The following is a 19839-nucleotide window of genomic DNA, read 5'->3' as shown; positions in this document are numbered from 1 at the left end:
TCTAGCTAGATGGCAGCCATTTCTTATCTGGATGCTTTAGCATTGGCTGATCATTCAGGAGTGACATACGGCAGGAACATGCTTTGAGGGACAAGTCTCCTGGAGAGTACCCTGCAGCACAAAAACTAGACAGATGGTGGCTCATTCAACCTTGGACAGGAATGTATCCTACTTATTGGCAGGCTGGGTGCTAAGAGATACTCATGCTATTTGAGGCAGAGCTTTACCAAGCTTGCTTAACTGCTTTGTAAGACATGAGGCAGTCACCTAATGAGACACAGTGCTAACCTAGAGTGATATGAGTCACATACAATATGCTCACTAACTTAGGTTGGGAGTGTTGATGATAGATTTTGTAAATTGAACAAAATATATAGTACCAATTGTAAGGATGTTTTTCTCTAACAGGATAGAGGACAGGTAAAAACAGCCTTGCCTTGGACAGAATCATGAACATTCTCTTCCTGGCGAGAGCTTCGTTAATGTTCAAAATTAGATATATATTTCAGGGGAGCAACAAAGTGTAGTTGTACCTGCGTCCTTTTTCAGGTGAAGATTGGGTTGATTGAATTGTCTCAAGGTCATTTGAATTATTTGGTCCTTTCTAGGCTGGGGAGATAGCTCAGTGGTAGAGGGCTTGCCTAGCATGTATGAAACCCTGGATTGAATTGACAGTACCCTCACAAATAATCTTCTCACAAACATATGTATGATATTTGGGTTTTCAACCCAATAAAGACATTGTCTATTATTGTTTGTGGCTTCCTATTGAAGAAAAAAGGTTCATGTCTTTGCAGGAATAGGGTGTGTCTTTTGAAAGATGAGAATTTGCTGTCCCCAGTGGTTGATAGAAAGTGGAAAGGAATATTTGTCCCAATTGAATTATGTCATTTACTCCAAATTTTTGGCTTTAATTTTCTTTCTTCCCTTTAATACTTGATGTTTATGTTTATTTTTAAATTTTATTTTGATATTTGTGCCTTTTTTGTGACAACCCTCAAATAGTTTTTGGAACTTGGGTGGGGGGAAGATATACTAATATAATCAATTTACTGAAATTTTTTATTTTTTCTTTCTAGCAGTTCAAGTTGTACAGTAGTAATATCAGACTTCTTTCTCCTGTTGGCTCTTTTCAAGACCTGACATCAGATTTCATGGTAAGTAGATGTTCAGGTCTTCGTTGTGATTTTTTGTGAAGCAAAGCCTATCTCAGCACTTATCATTCTGACAAGTCTGACCTGGTTGACACACTAAGTTGTTGCATTTGATTTCAGGATTGTGTGCCTATGTGTATGTATACTGGAAGTAGGGTGTAAGTGGCAGAAGCTTGCGTTATCTGGAAGTAGAAGCTCAAATGATGACTCTATGTATTTTGGTCATTCTGATATACTTCAACCTGAATCTGGATTCGGAGATAGCCTTGGGAGTGGGGAGGTATAATCAGTGAGGTTCTGGATGGTGCCTGGAACATTCCCTTAGTGTTCCTAGCTTGCCCCTCATCTGATTTTTCACTGTAGGAATGTTCCTTTACCTTGCTATGCCTGTTTTGTCAACTCTTAAGTGATGCTATTAATTTTTGTTCTGTCTAATTGTCAGGCTTTATTTGATGTCAGGAGCATCAAATGGGGGCCTACATGAGAATCTTAAGAAAAGAACTTCTTTAAAATTTTGCAAAATTTTCAATAAATGTTTGATTTTCTGGGAGATATGACTTACTTCTTATGGTAATCCCTTACTAGAGTGTAAGCTTTGTCAGGGCAAGGTCAGACACCCCTTCCCTCTATCCCATCCTTTCTCCCTGTCTGTCTGCCTCCCTGAAGTCAGGGAAGCTCAATAAAACTTTTGTCAAGGAAACAAATTGATGACACTTCTGCCTGGAGGGCCTCAGAGCACACCCAGGCTTCCTTATTTATATTTGCTGTTGGAATTAGATGAGGCAATTGGATAATTAGGAAAGATTCATTGTGCTTCCTTATTGAGGCACACAGATCCTTAGATTTAAATGGAATTTTCACAGTTTAGAACTTTGCTAAAATTGTGGGTACTAAAAAGCATGCATTACATAGCAGACACATTCTGATTCAATGTGGGTGCAATTCCTTTCTGTATTGCTGAGTTAAATTCAGTTCATACATGTTTTTTTTTTCTGAGTGGATTTCACTACATGGTGTCTGAAAACTTGGAATCCATAAATTGACTCTCACAGTGCTCAGGCTGTGTACCTCCTGGATGCTTAGTGACTCGGAAATGCTTATTCCTTTTAGTAAGCTGATGGGACAATGTGATGTTTGAGAATCCTCCTCTCTGTTGACTTAATGATTATTGGCTGATGATTTGCACTTTTTCTTCCATGATTTGTCCCACTTACCACCAGCTTCAAATGGGAGGGAGCAGGTTGTCTCTCATGAGTGATAGTGCATCTTTCATATCTGTGAAAGTGAGTGTAGCTTATTTTCCCTTCTTTATCTTGGATATAGTCTCTGTGAATCTACCTACCAAGACCCCAGAGTGTCTTCAAGTAGAAATTTTCTAAGGAACTGAACACACCACTGGACTATATCTCAAAGTACTGTGAAATTTGACTTACAAAATTTTGGCAGAAGTAGAAATGTCTTGAAAATTACATAAGTATCTGATTTCTCTCCATATATGGGATTACCTCATTCTGTCAACTATTTTAAGCAACTTTCAAAATTGGTAATGGAAAACTTTTTCTTGACTGTAGAACTATATGTGACTTTTAAGTTAAATATAAAGCTACATTTCTCCCCCCAAACATCAGAGTGGTTAAAAAACACCTCAACATTTCTGTAGAATTGTATGTTGCTTTATATGTCATGCGTAATTTTCAAACACAGACTTAGATTTTGAAGTGCTGTAAGAACTTTCACACCTCTAAAAAAGGTTCTTACAGCTGACTGTCCTGGGATTTATATTCACTCTGTTACTCGTAAAACTGTCCCTTAAACAGCTCACAGCTGGAGTGTGAGACATTCCTAAGTGCTGATAAAATGGACAGGTGGCATTACCTTTTCCTGTTTTGCTTGTCTGGGAAGGCCCACAGAGGACTAGAGTTTTGTATTAACTATAGAATGTGCCTGTCTTCCTGTACACTGCATTTATTTAGACTCTGTTTTTAAAGTAGAGTTGAGTCTTTGCATTTAGATTGTTCATAATGCGTTTGTGTGGTATAGTTGCACAACACAGACGTTGGCTTGAATCCCTAGCCCTGCCACTTTTTTTCATTTTGCTTCCAAGCAAGTCCTAACTCTGAGTCTCATCTTTTCTCATCTTTTCATGGGATATTTATTTATTTTGAAAATGCCTAATTTAGCATTTGATGTACATTAGATGCTCAGTAAAATGTTAATTATTAGTTTCTACCCTAATGTTTGCCAGTTCTGCTGGGGCAGACAGACTTGGAGGAAAACAGACAGAGGTGCTGAACTCTGTCCTCTTTCAGAGGTTTTCTAAAAAACTTCATAAGGCATCTTGCTAAAGCCAGATATGGCAGAGTGCTGGTGAACTGATTGAGCACAAAGCTCCTGGGATGCACAGGAAGAAATTAATTTGGTCTTTTGGCCTCATTTTCTGTCATCCATAAGAGAATAAAACTTCAGGCTTTATACCTGGTCAGCACTCAGCACACATGAGAAAGACTCAGTTGGTGAAAGCTACTTTTATTGGTATCTCTCAAGATAGATACAAGAACCAGGGAGGCAGTGTGAGATCACTGGTCCCAGTGGGGAAATACTCAGTAATCAACAAATAACTGTATTCATAGGTGATACATCCCTGACATAAACTTGTTATTCTTGTGTTAAATTGATCAATTTTAATGTACAGTTAAAAAAAGGTCAATAGTACTAGGAGAAACATTCATTACCTTTGACTGTGTGGGTCCTTGTTGTCTGTACTAGTCAGTAAAGTAATGCTTTATTTTTTTAAAAAACCAGATATATGTATAGTTATGTTTGGCACCATACTTTGCAATCGATTGGTTATGAGGTGAATGAATGACTGAGGTTCCTAACTTGAAGGAGTAGGCTAAACTCTCCTTACCTGAGCTTGATTTGAGGACTGTACTGAGATGTCCTGTTTACATGAGAGGCTGGCAAATGGTGAATTGGAGTCTCTGCTGGCTTTTGAGGTTGTCATCAAGTAGATGTCACCAAGGCTGCCATTACTAGAATCCTGGGGAGACCTATTAACTTCTGAAATACTTCTTGAGTCTTTTAGGCTTCATTCATGTCTACTTTTCTCTTCCCCTGCCTCTCTTGCTTGCTTGCCCTACCCTATGTCAGTATGGAGGCATTCAGGTCTGGAGCTCCATCTTATCACTTTCCTTTCATTCTTCATCTTTAACATACATAATGTCATGGAGAAAAATAAAAACACAATGTGGGTGTCAAGAATATTGTATTTTTATGTTTACAGGATGGATTTAAAAATTCAGCAATGCAAAGAGGAAGGCTAGCAGGTGGGAATATCATTTTTAGAGGTTGGGAAGAGAAACTTGTTACCACTTCCACTTCTCTCTGTGGTCTGAGGCCTTCAGAATTTTATTTTATTTTTTATTTTTATTTTTTGGTCTGTCATGGGGCTTGAACTCTGGGCTTGGGGGCTGTTCCTGTGCTCTTCAGCTCAAGGTGAGCGCTCTACTGCTTGAGCCACAGCGCCACTTCCTGTTTTCTCATGGTTTATTGGAGATAAGAGTCTCATGGAGTTTCTTGCCCGGTCTGGCTTTGAACCGCAATCCTCAGATCTCAGCCTCCTGAGTAGCTAGGATTACAGGCATGAGCCACCAGTGCCCGGCTCAGAATTTTATTTTATATAGTGTTGCATTCTGTCCTTCTGCTAGCAAATGACACTTTTTCATCAAGTAGACATGTGCAATCATATCAGAAAAATTCAAGTGAGTCGGCAGTTTCTTCAGTTGATGTCTACCATGGTATTGTCAAACTGCTAAAAAGGTAGCACATTTTCCACCCAAAATTTTTGTGGGGGAGGCAGAGTAAGGGTGTAGGGAAAAGAGTATAAAAATAAACCTTCCAGAGATTCTGGGTTTCTCGGTATCATTTGTATTTTTCCATGGTGCAGGAGGTTAGAAATAGCATTGCTTTTTATGGGATTCTCAGCAGCAAGCTTGAAAATTTGGCTTCGTGGGTTTGGTCTGTCTGTGTGGGTGAGGTAACTTGTGCAGTACTGTGGGATTGGGGCAGTGCCTGGCAGCATTCTCTAGCAATTTTCTCTGTCTTCCTGCCTCCCTGTCCCCTTCTCTCCATCTTCTAGATGAATAGCACTCAAGTATGAAATATGTTCTGCCAGGGTCAGGCTCTTACGACTTGCCTGTGGCATCAGGTGCCAGTTGTAACAGACTGAGTCTCAGCAGTCCCCATAAAGTCACATTGGTACAATTATGAGAGTATTTGCTATGAGGGCATGTTCTTCAGGGATGCTGTATCAGATTGGCCAAAGCTCTTGAGCCTAGGAGGATGACCTTCTAAAATGTTCATGTCAACAGGATATATCAGCCATCTTTGCAAAGGGGATCCTTGAAATTTATTAAAGTTACACAATTCTTACAAATGGAGGTAGGTTGCTGAGTTGTTTGTGAATTCAGTGAAGAAAGAAAATGTCAGGAGACAGGCAGTGGGACTAAGCGTTTCAACCCCCAGGGAACTCAGGGCATCTGTGAGTTCTTTGAAATTGTGCCAGTTCCTGGGGAAAATGTCAGGACTTCGATGGAGACTCTCAGTAAGATTTTGGCTTTCCAAAAGATTTAGAACATTTTTAGTAGAGCATGAAGTATGAAGTTCATTTGACTTGGAAAAGTCATTTTAGCCACGGTTAGATTGGAAGTGTGCTGAGTGTGGGCCAGAGATATGGGAGAACAATATGGGCCAGATTGAAGAGGATAGGAAGAGGGGGAGGGTAAGTATTTAGTTATAGATGTGTGAAATAACCACACCAAGGAGATCATTTGAAGAATCAAATGGCTATTCTTTTTTTCTGGTAGGCTTTCTGCTTAAATTTCATATAACATTTGTTTTTGTGTTGGCTGTGATTCCTGCCAAAGACTGTTTGGTTAACTTTACAAGCTAAGGGTTTGGGAGAGGTTTCTGTTGAGCACGGGGTGTCTGGGGTCTGTCTGGGCTTAGTGCAGCATGTAACAAACAGTTTCTTCCTTCTTTTCCTTCATTTTTCTGAGTGTCTTTGTTGTAACCTGAGGGTTATGGTAGAGAGCTTGGGGCTATATACTTGTCTGGAGGTCAGTAAAGGAAGCCCCTCAAGAGTCCTTCATCAGTGTTGTATGAAAGGAGAGAAGGTTAGCATTCCCCTTGACAAGGATGGAAGAGGCCCTTGGGCCTGACAACACGCATACGGTTAAGGCATTGCCATCTACTTCGTGGCATCTAATATCGTTTTTTTGCAACATTATTTACCATAGCTAAGATATGGAACCAACCCAGATGCCCCTCAGTAGATGAATGGATCAAGAAAATGTGGTATATATACACAATGGAGTTCTATGCCTCCATCAGAAAGTATGACATTGCCCCATTTGTTAGGAAATGGAAAGACTTGGAAAAAATTATATTAAGTGAAGTAAGCCAAGCCCAAAGAAACATAGGTCCCATGGTTTCCCTTATTTGCAATATCTAGTATATGTGTGAGTCAAGCAGAAAAGGTCAGATAAGTTGATGTTAGGGAAATGAACCCTAAGATATGTATTCAAATGTTTTTTTTCTTTCATGCGATTGTTTCTAACACATTTATAAGATGATTTCTTTGTTGCTTTGTATGTCCCTCCCCCATGGTATAACCCCTGCTTTCACTGTATTTGAGGTTGGTATAATTTGTGGAGGGGAAGGGAAAAAAACAAATCGTTTAAATAGGGATACAGGTGGACCTATTGCAACAATGAGATGTACAAGTCATTATGTGGAAAAACAAACTTTATAACTTTGGTGAGGGGGGGAGAAGTATTGGGTGGGCGCAGGAGGAGGATGGGAAGGGATGGGAATGGGAAACAAAGGAGGAGGCTACAATGCTTGATAAGAAATATACTCATTATCTTGCCCATGTAATTGTAACCCTTCTGTATAGTATTTTCACAATAAAAATAATAAATAAAAGAGTCCTTCATCAGCTTTCACAGCATGCTATGGGCTGGAGTCTGCTTTAGTATGTTCAGTCTATGTCAGCCATGCTTTGGAGGCAGAATTGCTAAATACATGTACAGATCATTTACAAACACAAAGCATTATAGCTCAGTATTTTCTTTTTTTTTTTGGTCCGGTGGTGGGGCCTGAACTCTGGGCCTGGGCACTGTCCCTTAGCTCTTCAGCTCAAGGCTAGCGCTCTACAACTTGAGCCACAGCGCCACTTCCGGCTTTTTTCTTTTTGCTTATGTGGTGCTGAGGAATCGAACCCAGGGCTTCGAGCATGCAAGGCAAGCGCTCTACCACTGAGCCACCTTCCCAGCCCTAGCTCAGTATTTTCACAATAAAAAAAGAAAAAAATAAACGGACATAAAACAAATAAAAAAAGATTATAGCTGCCACATGGTTATGTTGTGAGATCTTATGATGGACAGGTCTAGAGTGGTGCTCACAGTGCATGCTCCCTTTGGAACCAGAATTTTCTGTGGAGTGTGAAAATGTGGTTGAGAAACAAGGAAGCCATGGCTACCCCGGTTGGTTTTCTCTAGCAGGGTGTAAAGGCTGTACATTGGCGATGGAATAATTGAGTAGGGAGGATTTCTCCTAAATGCTCTGAGACTGAGTAAATTTTATTTTATTTTTATTTATTTTATTGGTGCTGGGAATGGAACCTAGAACCTTAGCAAGTTGTAGAATACATTCTACCACTGAACAATGCTTTCAGCTGCCTACATTTTAAAAGTTCCAGAGCTCCTACTTATTCTGTAGATTCTAGTCTGTTGTACTAACATTTTTACCTGTGTCATTCTATTCCAAGAATAATGATTGTTTTGGCTTTCATTATTTCTAGAGTTGGTAGAACTATGTTTACTTAGCAGGATGTCTGGGTAGCAAGGACTACTTCTTTTTTAAATACACACACATATATAATTGTAAATGCCTACTCTTCTAGTATTATTCTGGCAACAGTGTCATATGTTCTAACACCTCTCTTCTTAATCCTTTATCCTTTTCTTCATTTAGTAACCTCTTTATGCTCCATTTAATAAAACAAGAAGAGGTACCGATATTCGTGAATCATTTAAGAAAAAGTTGTTTTGTTGGGCAAGATGAATATGCGAAGTGTTTTTGGGTGCTTTGAAGGATTACAAGTCTGCTTTTCAATCATCACTAAAAGAACTTGTTACTACTTAGTATTGTGATACTGAAGTTAATTATACAATTTTATCTTTAATTGTTTCTTAAAGTTTTCTGGCTTTCTCCTCTATGTTTTCTTTTTTCTTTGTCAGTCATGGGGTTTCAACTCTGGGCTTAGGCACCATCCCTGAGCTCTTCAGGTCAAGGCAAGTACTCTACCACTTGAGCCATAGTGCCACTTCTGGTTTCCAGTTGGTTAATTGAAAATAAGAGTCTCACAGACTTTACTGCTGGGGCTGGTTTTGAACTGTGACCCTCAGGTCTAAGTAGCTAGAATTATAGGCATTAGTCACTGGTGCCAGGCCTTACCCTGTTTTTAAAATCATGGTAAAATATACATAATAAAGACAACTTGCAATCCTGAACATTGCTGGTGGGAAGGTGAAATGATTGCAGCTGTTATTGAGGACTATATTAGTCATATTATGAGTATAGTTTTGTGGCACTAAGTAAATCACATTGTTGTATATCTACCATTGTCATGCAAAACATTCTGACTGTGAGGAAAGGTTCACACAGAAGCATGGATGAGAGAGAACTGACAGTGGACCAGGGGAATAGCTGTAAGTGTAGCTACATGTGTAGAGTGCTTATAAGAAATGGGAGAGACCAAGTTTGAATAAAAGTACTAAACCCTAAAGGATTTGAATGCTATACATACATTATCCTATAGGGTGTGGAGAACCATTGAGAGGTTTTTTGTTTTTTTTGGGGGGAGGAGATGATGTCTTTTATGTGGGTTAGGGAAGTTGAGTCTGGTGGCCCAAGAGTAGGAGTGGTGGGAGAATGATAGGATCTGAGAAGACGAACTTGGCCAGAAATGATAGGGCCTAAACTGAGGTAGTAATGATAGAGAAGAGGGCCTGGAATAGAGAGGCATCTGGTGGGCTAATGTACCAGATATGAAGAGTAATAGAGGTAGCTGGTGGGGAAGAGGTTGAATTCCAAAAATTTTAGGCTTCAGTTTTGTGTAAATAGATGATGTTTGAATAACAATAGGCAACCGAGGAGATGGAGCTCATTCAAAACGTAGTTAGGACACCTAATTGGGTAGTAAGATGTACCAGGATATCACTGTCTTAGTATAATGATTGTGTGTGTGCACCCATGTATGTGTGTGTGAGCGTGCACGAGTGTGTACACGCTTGTTGGTTCTGGGGCTTGAATTTAGGGCCTGGGCACTGTTCCTGAGGTTTTTTTTTTTTTTCTTAAGGCTAACTTTCTACCACTGAGCTACAGCTGGTTTAAAACTGCAATCCTCCAATCTCAGCCTCTCAAGTAGATAGGATTACAGGTATTAGCCATTGGTGCCCAGCTTAGTATAATGATCTTCGTATAATGCTGATCTGTTTTATTGTCAAGATTTTGTCTCTCTCAAAAAGCAGTTGTCAAGTTTTTAATGATTAGCCCGTGTATCATTTTAACTCATCAGTACAGCTTTACAGATTTCCCTCTGGTATTCCCATTATCTTGAGTATGTTCTGTCTCTCTCCCTAGATGCCTTGGGGCTTTGCAACACACATTTAATCTTGCATGTATCATCTTAACACACAATGACCTAAAATAGAGGCTATTATTGTCAACTTTTAATATGTTTGATTTTTCCAGGAAACATATGGTTTCAGAATCCCCTAACCTTATATCTTGTCTTCTTTCTGTAACCCCATACACTTTTAAGAATTTTGCCCCATTTGCATAAGGATTTCACTATTGGTGTTCTTAGAAATTAAATTATATTAAGTGAAGTAAGCCAGGCCCAAAGAAACATAGGTCCCTTGGTTTCCCTTATTTGAAATAATTATATGTCTGAGACAAGCAGAAAAGGTCAGATAAGTTGATGTTAGGTGAAATGAAGCCCAAGATAAGGATTCAAATGTTTTTTTCTTTCTTGTGATTGTTTCTAACATATTTATAAGATGATTTCTTTGTTGCTTTGTATGTCCCTCTCCCACAGTATTTATAACCCCTGCTTTCATTGTATTTGATGTTGGTATAATTTGTGGAAGGGAAGGGCAAAAACAAACCGTTTAAATAGGGATACAGATGGACCCATTGCAACAATGAGGTGTACAGTGTTGGCTGGGCGGGGTGGGGGGGGGAAGAGATTGGAAGGGATGGGAAGGGGAAACAAAGGAGGAGGCAACAATGCTTGATAAGAAATGTACTCATTACCTTGCCCATGTAATTGTAACCCCTCTGTATGGTATTTTCACAATAAAAATTAAAAAAATTAGATATACCCAAAATCTTGTGATCAATCTTCTTTACAAATACATTTTACTGAATATTATTTTATTAGAATGTGACAAAAGATAAGGATAAAGTAACTTTTCATTCTGTATCTCCTGGATTGGATTAGATACAGAGACTTAGCTATATGTCTCTGTGGAAGGTAGTTATGAGGGTAGGTCATTCTTTGGATAAAAAGTAATAAACTTTTAAGCCTTGCATACTTGTTACTTCTTTAGTTGCATTCTGACTGTGATGGTGGAGGCTGGGCTCATATATCTATGATTTGCCCTGACATTAAAAAACAGTATCCAAATTTGTATTCCTTTACTACTCTGATTTCACATGAGGCTTGATGTGAATGAGAGAGACTCACTTTATTATGCAGGTGGAATTAATCCAAGTTAAAACTTGTTAATTGAATTTTTCATGGAAAATGCTTAGTAATTAATACAAACTCCTTGCAGTTGAAATAATTAATGGAAGACCAATTAAAGAAACATTAGTGACACTAGTTCAATACTGAGAAGAGTATTAAAAACCTCATATCAAAAGAGGCAAAGAGATTATAGTAAAGTACACCTGTGTAACAAGTTTCAGTTTAATCATTTGGATTTTTAAGAAAATCTCATGTAGACTTAAAAGACATTAGACAAATGACCAGAAAGTGACCAATTAAATATAAGTTATCAATTTATATTCCTTTTATGCATATTTTTTTTTGCTAGTAACAGCTTTTGAATTCAGGGCTTCATTCAGGCTTGGCTTGTTTGTTTGCTGGGCCAACAAGCATTATCACTTGAACCATACTTCCAACCCCCCTTTCACTTTTTGATCTGAGGATTTACTTCTATAGAAATTCTAATCATAACCTGTGGTTTTCTTAAGGCAATTAAACTTAGTTTCACAGTATTGTAGCAAGTAGAATATTATCCAGAATGGACAAATGCCTCAATCTTAATTTAAAATTAATAAGATGATCTCTCCTTACACAGCTATCAACTTAGCAAAAATTGCACCAATAAAGACTTAGTCTATATTTGTTTCAATGACAAGAGTTATTAAAATATTCATTTTGGCCATCCATGTGAAAGTGTTTATACTAAGACTATCTCAGGTTTATAGCAAAGGAAAATTTAGGTGATGAAAGACCAGATACACAACTATGATGATAGATATTATTCAAGTATTATAATTTTAGTAATCTAAAAAAAGGATTGATAATGGAATCAGTACAGTATTGTAACTGTGAATGAATATGCTTTAGAAGCCACAGCTACAAGGTGAAATAAAGGTTATAATTACAATTCTATGACATTAGACCATACCTTCTTCACTTTGATGATACTATTGATACAATTGTCCTACTTGGCATTTAAAAGACACCTAAAAAATAAACAAGTGCAGAGCTTTGTCAGAACTAAAACATTGTGGGAAGGGAGCAACATCCAAGCTTTTGAGAATTTTGGCATTTGAGGACTTTAGAAATACCAGTTAGATCTCCTAAGGACTGGGCTCTTTAGAATTTACCAACAATCCAAAGGCTCTCTATTTTTTTTTTATATTTTCCACATTATTGTAAGGGTCTCAAGATTAATCTTGTTTAGTATTTTTTCAATGTGTTCCGGGATTATTATAAAAGTTAAATAGTTCTAGGATACATAATGATTTACTTTACATGTGTTAATTTTCTAATTTGTTTCCATTTTAGAGATGGATAAACAGAGGGAATGAGAGATGATGTGAGATTTGTACTGGTGTTTGTGATGACTCTTTCAGTGTTAGAAAGTATTACAAGAATATTATAGATTGGTAAAATATACTTAAAACTCAAAATATTAAATCCCCCAACAACAAATCCTCAAAGAAACAACTGCCTGATTAATAAGTGGGCTAAAGATTTAAAGAGAGACTTCTCTGAAGAGGAAATAAGAATGGCCAATAGACATATGAAGAAATGCTCAACTTCTCTAGCCATAAAAGAAATGAAAATCAAAACAACATTGCGATTCTATCTCACCCCAGTTAGAATGGCTATAATCAAGAAATCTAGTGACAACAGCTGCTGGAGGGGATGTGGCCAAAAGGGAACCCTATTGCATTGTTGGTGGGAATGTAAACTTGCTGAACTACTTTGGAAAGCAGTATGGAGGTTCCTCAAAAGACTACACATAGCATTCCCTTATGAGCCAGCAATCCTACTTTTGGGCATTTACCCAAATGATCACAAAAAGGTCATACCAAAGCTACCAGCACAACCATGTTTATCACAGCATTATTTACCATAGCTAAGATATGGAACCAACCGAGATGCCCCTCAGTAGATGAATGGATCAAGAAAATGTGGTATATTTATACAATGGAATTCGATGCCTCTATCAGAAAGAATGACATTGCCCCATTTGTTAGGAAATGGAAAGACTTAGAAAAAATTATATTAAGTGAAATAAGTCAGGCCCAAAGAAATGTAGGTCCCATGGTTTCCCTTGTTTACAATGACTAGTACATGTCTAGGACAAGCGGAGAAGGTCAAAGGTTATGTACATATGTAGACCATATAAGATGATGTTAAGCGAAATGTACCACAAGCCAGGGACACAAGTGGCTTTTTCTTTCTTGCTATTGTTTTTAATGTACTTATAATGCACTATGTGATTCTTTTGTTTCTTTTGTATGTTCTTCCCCCATGGTATAAACCCTGTTTTCACTGTATTTGATTCCAGTGTTCTGCATCTTGTATGTACATTTTTGTAATTTGGGGAGGGGAAGGGATATAGTGGAATGCTTAAATGGGGATACAGGTTGACCCATTGTGACGATGAGATGTACAGGACACTATGTTGAAAACGAACTTTACAATGTCGGGGGAGGGGGACGGAGGAATTGGGGAGGTGGGGAGAGAAGGGATGGTAGGGGAAAAACAAAGGAGGAGGTAACAATGCTCGATAGGAAATGTACTCATTACCCTACTCATTTAACTGTAACCCCTCTGACAGTATTTTTACAATAAAATATATTTTAAAAGAATATAGATTGCAAGGCATTGAACTGTTCAAGAATTTGTAAATGTGTAAATGCCAGTAGAATTTAGGACTGTATGATTAATTAATTCTGATTAGTAAATTTTAAACCTACACAAATGTCATCTTACAATTGAAAACACTAACTCTTGTCTTTTGGGCACTTTGGGCACAAATAAGATTGTGATTATGAATTGTTAATTGGCCATCCAGATATGGCATCATATGTCTAGAATTTCCAATACTCAGGAGGTAGAGATTGAGAAGACTGAGATTTGAGGTAACCTGGGCAAAAAGTGAGTGAGACTGAACCAATGAGTTGGATACAGTGTTGCTAATCTGTAATTCCAGGATATTATAAGAGGCATAAGTATGAGGACCATGGCCCTAAGCTTGTCCAGGGCAAAAGTGAGACCCAGTCTGAAAAGTAATTAAAGTATAAAAAGGGCTAAACGTATCGCCCAGCGAGCATAAAGCCTTGAGTTCAAACTCTGTTATTGCTGCCTCCCCCCACAAAAAGAATTGCTGGTTGGCCACTGAAATAAAAGAGATAAATTATTGATAAAAACCACAAGGATCCCTCTGTCCCTTTCCTAGAGATCTCTGCAGCTAAGCAGAGTCCAGCTGTGTCCAGTCTAACCCATTGGGACGGCTATAGAGGGAGGAGATACTGAGGAGAACTGGATTACAGACTACCCGGCATAAACTCTTTTTTGCTGAAGTTGGACATTCAAGCTTCTAGGGGTAAAAACTCATGTTAAACTTGACTTCCTTCTACCTGAAGAAATATTATATCTCAGCTTTACATATAAGTGCTAGGGGATCATGGGAGAGGTTCCACAGCTTCTGGCATTCAGTTTGTTGAGTTTAGGATAGCTGATTACTGGCTCTTTCCTGAATTGTTCAAAGTGGGACAGAGCCTCAGTTTCTTAGGAGGCCCAACTGGTATTTCTAAAAACTTCCAAATACAAAAATGCCCCAAGACTTGGATGCTCCTCTGTTTCCACAGTGTTTCAATTCTGCCAGACTTCTTATATGTTGTTCTAGCGTGTGGGCAGACTTAATGGGCTCAGGAACTGCGCATGTGGTACTCCTGGGAGAGACCTTCACCTTACCCTCTGGGCATGGTTGGAGGAGCAAGCAGGACATAAATAGTTGATGCCTCCTCTTTACTAATGGGGCATTCATTTATTCTGTTGTTATTTTAGACTGGATGATTCTCAGGAGCAATGATCCCAGTTCCATGATCCTTGAAGACAAAGAGGATCTATAGCTTCCTCCTTACCTGTGGTATTTGACAGAAATATGTTAATACTTGGGATGACTTTAGGTTAGCTTCAATTTAAGATTTTAAAGCAACCTCTCTATATTAATCTTTGTTTATATCATAAGCATTCTATAACTATTTCAATATATCTAACTTACTCTGCAAAGTATAATCGTATAAAATCATTATAGCACTATATCACCCAACTTTTGTTTGACTAGAAGAATTGTATTTGCTTCTTTTGGTTGCTTATTTCCCCCTCCCTCCCTCCCTCCCTCCCTCCCTCCCTTCCTCCCTTTCTTCCTTCTTTCATTCCTTCCTTCCCTCCTTTTTTCTCCTTTCCCTTCCTCCCTTTTCTCCCCCCTCCCTTCCTCCCTCCCTTCCTTCCTTTGTTTTCTTTTTTTGTGGTACTGGTTTTAAAATTGGGGCCTTTTGCTTACCAGACATGTGCCTTTCCAACCCCAGACAGATATTCCATAAGAAAAAAATATTCGTTTCTGTCATCATTGGTACCTTACTACTGTAATTCTCTCTTTTGTTAAAAAGCAAAATCAAGATGTCTTTAAAGAATGTTACTGTTCACCATTCAATGTATGAACTAGTCCTTGTTTGTGGGCAGCAGTAATATATTTAGAGAGATGGGAAATTAAAAGCTAGGTGCTTGGTACATTAAAAAAAAGTTAAAATGAATTTGGGAAAATGGAAGGGCTTTTATTCATTAATTACAGTTCATTTATATCAAACCTTCTCTTCTGTAGACAAAACATGAGGGGAGACAGTCTGTATAAGGATTGTACCATCAGCACTGTTGAGTTTATTTGGAGATCTGGTCCTTCACCTTGGCTTCCTGAGAGGAAGAAGTGCTAGCCCTTCTGCCAGGACACATAGGGTTTTAATTTCCTGGGGCTGAGCAAACTATGAGGAATATTATTTTTACAGGCCATAAAATACTAACTAAAACTAAAACAAATTTTTGTCAAAACTGTATGTAGTTTGGGTCTCTGAGTCACAGCAAAGTAGTCTCTTTGGAAGGGATGCTTATATAGTCATGTCCTATCCATTCACCTCGCCCTGCCTCTCCGCCAGACTGTTTGCTGACGTCTTTACAACTCTCCAACTGAGGTTCAATCTGTTGGGCTCCAGAAAAGCAAATGGTGAATGATATAATCAGCAAGGCCTTCTGCCACCAGGAGGACATCTGATGATAAAAACCAATGTTAGGTTTTACGTATTTACTCATTCATCCAGTAAGCAATGTATTGAGTACTTACTGATTGAAATAATACTGGTTTTGTCTAAGCTTTTTATAGAACAAATTGTCTGTTGGAGATGAGGCCTGGATGGCTACAATGATCCATCAGTTACAGTGTGTTGACTGAGCTGTGAGGACCCAGGCTGGGCATCTGGTGTGCTTTTTACCTCATCACATGCCTGTTTCTTAATTCCCTATGATAAAGAGCCATGTAGATGGACCTGTATAAATCTTAGCTGGCCTTTCCAAACCTTAGCAACTAGATCTAAGTCACTCAGGGACAGTGGTAGTTATATTCAATGTAGATGTGATCTATGTTTAAAAACAGGATTTTAACAAAACAGAGTTTCAAAGGAATTAAAATTTCACCACAAGACAAACACAGTTTACTACTGCATTTTGTGTGCATGTGTGCGTGTATGTGTGTGAGAGTGTGCATGCCCATGTGTGTGCACACAGATCCTAGGGCTTGAACTCAGGACCTGGGTATTGTCATTAGTTTATCTGCTCAAGGCTAGCAATCTACTACTTGAGCCATAGCTTCACTTCCAGGTTTTTGGTAGTTAATTGGAGATAAGAGTCTCATGGACTCTCCTGCCTGGGCTGGTTTTGATCCATGATCCTCATATCTCAGTCTCCTCAGTAGCTAGGAGGACAGGCGTGAGCCACCAGCACGCCTGGCTTATACCTACATTCTTAAGCACGCCATCCCTTTCTCTGAAAAATCATGATTTCATGCTTCAGATTGACTGGGTGTTTTAGGCAGGAGCCAAAGCATAGGGGCTTTCTTATTTGCTAGGGAGTTCTGCTCACAAGGTTATATTTTGAACTAATCTGATAAAATTTTAGACAATTTCCCGGTAAATCAGAAATTTCTTTTCTAGACTACCAAAAAAGAAGTGCTAGATATTGACTGTTTTGGTTTAGTCAGTTGTTTTACATTTTGTTTTGCTTCATTCAAGGACTCAGTGAATCACAATGAGGCTATATGGGATTCAGAAGTTTCCTGGCCTCAATGATGAAGGATTTTAAATTTTTCTCTTGGTTTGCTATCTGAGGTGCTTGGCAGATAGCAGCAACATTGGGTACGGCTTAGTGTGAACATTTGTGATTATCTGTGGGTTGGCTGTACACAGTATTTCTGGGTGTGCTCTGTGTATATTTGTGATCTGTGACCCACATGGTATTCCCAATACTTTTCCCTGTTAATTTAGATGATCATATGGCTTGGAAAAAACTATAGGTCAGGAACATTTGAGTTAAAAATATTTTTAGTATCTAGGCTGCCAGTGGGAAGCTTTTGTCGTATCGTCTATAGTTCATCTTATGTATTTTTATTTCTTCTAATCAGTAATATTTGTGATTACTTTAGGATTCTGTTTCCCCTCTATCATCTCTGAACAGACACTGAAACTAATTAATTAAGTTTAGATGCATGAAGGAAATACCTCCTCATTAGAAGTTATGGATGTCTATGCAACCAAAGATATAGGAGTTGGCTTTGCAAGTCTCAGAGCTGGATTAGAATATTGTATTTTATCAGCCCTTTGCTGTCATCACAGAGGAGAATAATAGGGGAATACAGTTGTCTATGGTTCAGTTTTGGATTATATATTTAGGATACATTTTAAAGCATTTAACTACTCACCAAGTAAGGAATCTTGAGTAATATTTTTCCACATTGCATACAAATTTACAGGTGACATTATTACTGCATTAGTCATTGTCACCCTTTGAAGCTTCTTATAAAATTTATCTTTAAACTTAAAAAAATTACCTTTTTCTCTTGCTCTGAGTTCCAGAAAATCATTTGTTAATGGCATGTCTGAAATGATGCATGCCTTCTTTAGTGATCCCACAGGAGTCAGGCTTATAGTCTTATATAGGAAAAGTTCTTCTTTTTAAATTTGGAAAAGTTACTTAGTCCAAGTTTAATAATAGTTCTCCCTCCAAATCCATGCTAAATTATTTCTGATATTGGAATGACAGGTTTGCCCCCATGATTGTCTTTTTAACCTCAGGCTATTTCAGTTTAATTTTATAAAGTAAACTGAACAAAGTTTGTGTTAAATGCAATTTCTGCCCATGGTTAATGATGGTCAAGGTGACTGTTGCTTATACTTGAAGGCTGGAACATATGCCAAGAACTGGATGTAATGGCTTACATGAGAACTTTTCCTTTCTTTTTTTGTATAAATTAACTTCTTTTTTTAATTTATTATTATTTTTTTGTTTACCCTTCACATCCCTTCCCAGCCTCCCCCCGCCCCCCTAAATCCTCCCCCCCCCACACCGACGTTGTAAAGCTTGTTTTCAACATGACAACGAGAACCTTTTCTTAAAAAGACTGAAAACATGAATCATTAATATAAGATTTTTGGTAACCAAAAGAATGAGGTCTGTGGTAACTTACAAGAAAACTTTGGTTCTAGAAGAACAAATTATATTTTTTCCTTTGGAACTGAAAGGAAGCAAAGCTGTCCTTTATAATCAAAACCCTCCAATTACAAGTGAAGAAATAGAAGTCAGAGGGATCATGTGACACATGATCACACTCTTCGTAAGTGGAGCCATGAACTTGAGAGCTCTTCATTGTGCTTGATGCCCTTCTAGAGTTCACCTCTGATAGAGGATTGAGAGAATTTTGTCTGAACATTTTTTTTTTTTGGTGGTTACCAGGGATTGAACTCCAGGTCTCTTGCTCGAGAGGCAAGTGTTCTACCATTTGAGCCATGCCTTCAGCTCATTTTGTGTTATTTTCAAGGTAGAATCTTGATTTATGTCCAAGCTGGTCTAGACTTCAGTCTTCTTTCTTGTGCTTCCATGTGTTACTAGGGGTGATAGATGCATGAATGTCACTGCACCCAGCCATTGGCTGTGAGATGGAGTCTCTCAAAATTTTATGATAGGCTGGCCAAGATCCCTTGATTCCTGTCTTCCAAAGCAACTTGATTTATAGATGTGCACAGTTCTGTCTACATACTTTTTTGGACATTAAAATGTAAAAAAAAAGTTTGGTTTTAGCTATTGTTTGGAGTAGAAAAAATTATCTTTACTAGATTTTTATGGAATAACTGAGAAATTGTTTGAACAACAGACAGAATGTCAGTATTCTCAGTAGATGTAAAATTGAATTCCAACATTAGAAAATGCTCAGAAACAAAGAGTACTCTGGGGACTGGCTAATCAGATTCCTAAGGACACATATCATATTTAGTCAATGGAAATCAAGAATTTGACTTATAGGTTACCTTCTTGCCCTTTCAGAATGAATTGTAGAATATATTTTCAAACTTAAGAGATTCAACCAACAGCTTTTTTAAGGAAAATTGCTTTAAAAATATCAACAGTTGTGAGACCCATTTTTGGAATTTATACATTGTAGAAGCTCAGCATATTTTCTCTATCACTTAGAATTTTCTAGCATACATCAGAAAGCATATCCTTGGATAATGCCCACATCTTGGAAAGCTGTCTTGGAACTCATGACTAGGGTCCAGTTGAATCTTTTGTAGGATCCTATGAAATCATTCCCCCATCATGCCACATAAGTGAAGACAGACTATGACTGAGCCCAGCAAAAGCAATGGCTGCCCTGTTTGGAAGCCTGGGTGTGGACATGGGGCTTCTTCACATGGGTCAGCATGCAGTGATGCACATAACTTGGTATTATTAATAACATTAAGCACAGCTTGCCTATCCAAATGA

At 38.2% G+C, this 19839-nt stretch overlaps 1 protein-coding gene across 1 annotated transcript in view; it reads left to right on the top strand.

The window, feature by feature from the left end:
* The first annotated feature begins 1103 nt into the window (after positions 1-1103).
* Ldlrad4 (low density lipoprotein receptor class A domain containing 4) overlaps positions 1104-19839 on the top strand; it is a 378108-nt gene continuing 359372 nt past the window's right edge. Inside the window, exon 1 of the mRNA XM_013027131.1 lies at positions 1104-1157. The gene's annotated coding sequence lies outside the window, so the exon portion shown is untranslated. The remainder of the gene's footprint in view (positions 1158-19839) is intronic.

Source organism: Dipodomys ordii, unplaced genomic scaffold, assembly GCF_000151885.1.
Source record: "Dipodomys ordii isolate 6190 unplaced genomic scaffold, Dord_2.0 Scaffold100, whole genome shotgun sequence".
Taxonomy (NCBI): Eukaryota; Metazoa; Chordata; class Mammalia; order Rodentia; family Heteromyidae; genus Dipodomys; species Dipodomys ordii.
Note: the sequence above shows the minus strand (reverse complement) of the source record. Positions and strands in the feature narration are given on the sequence as shown.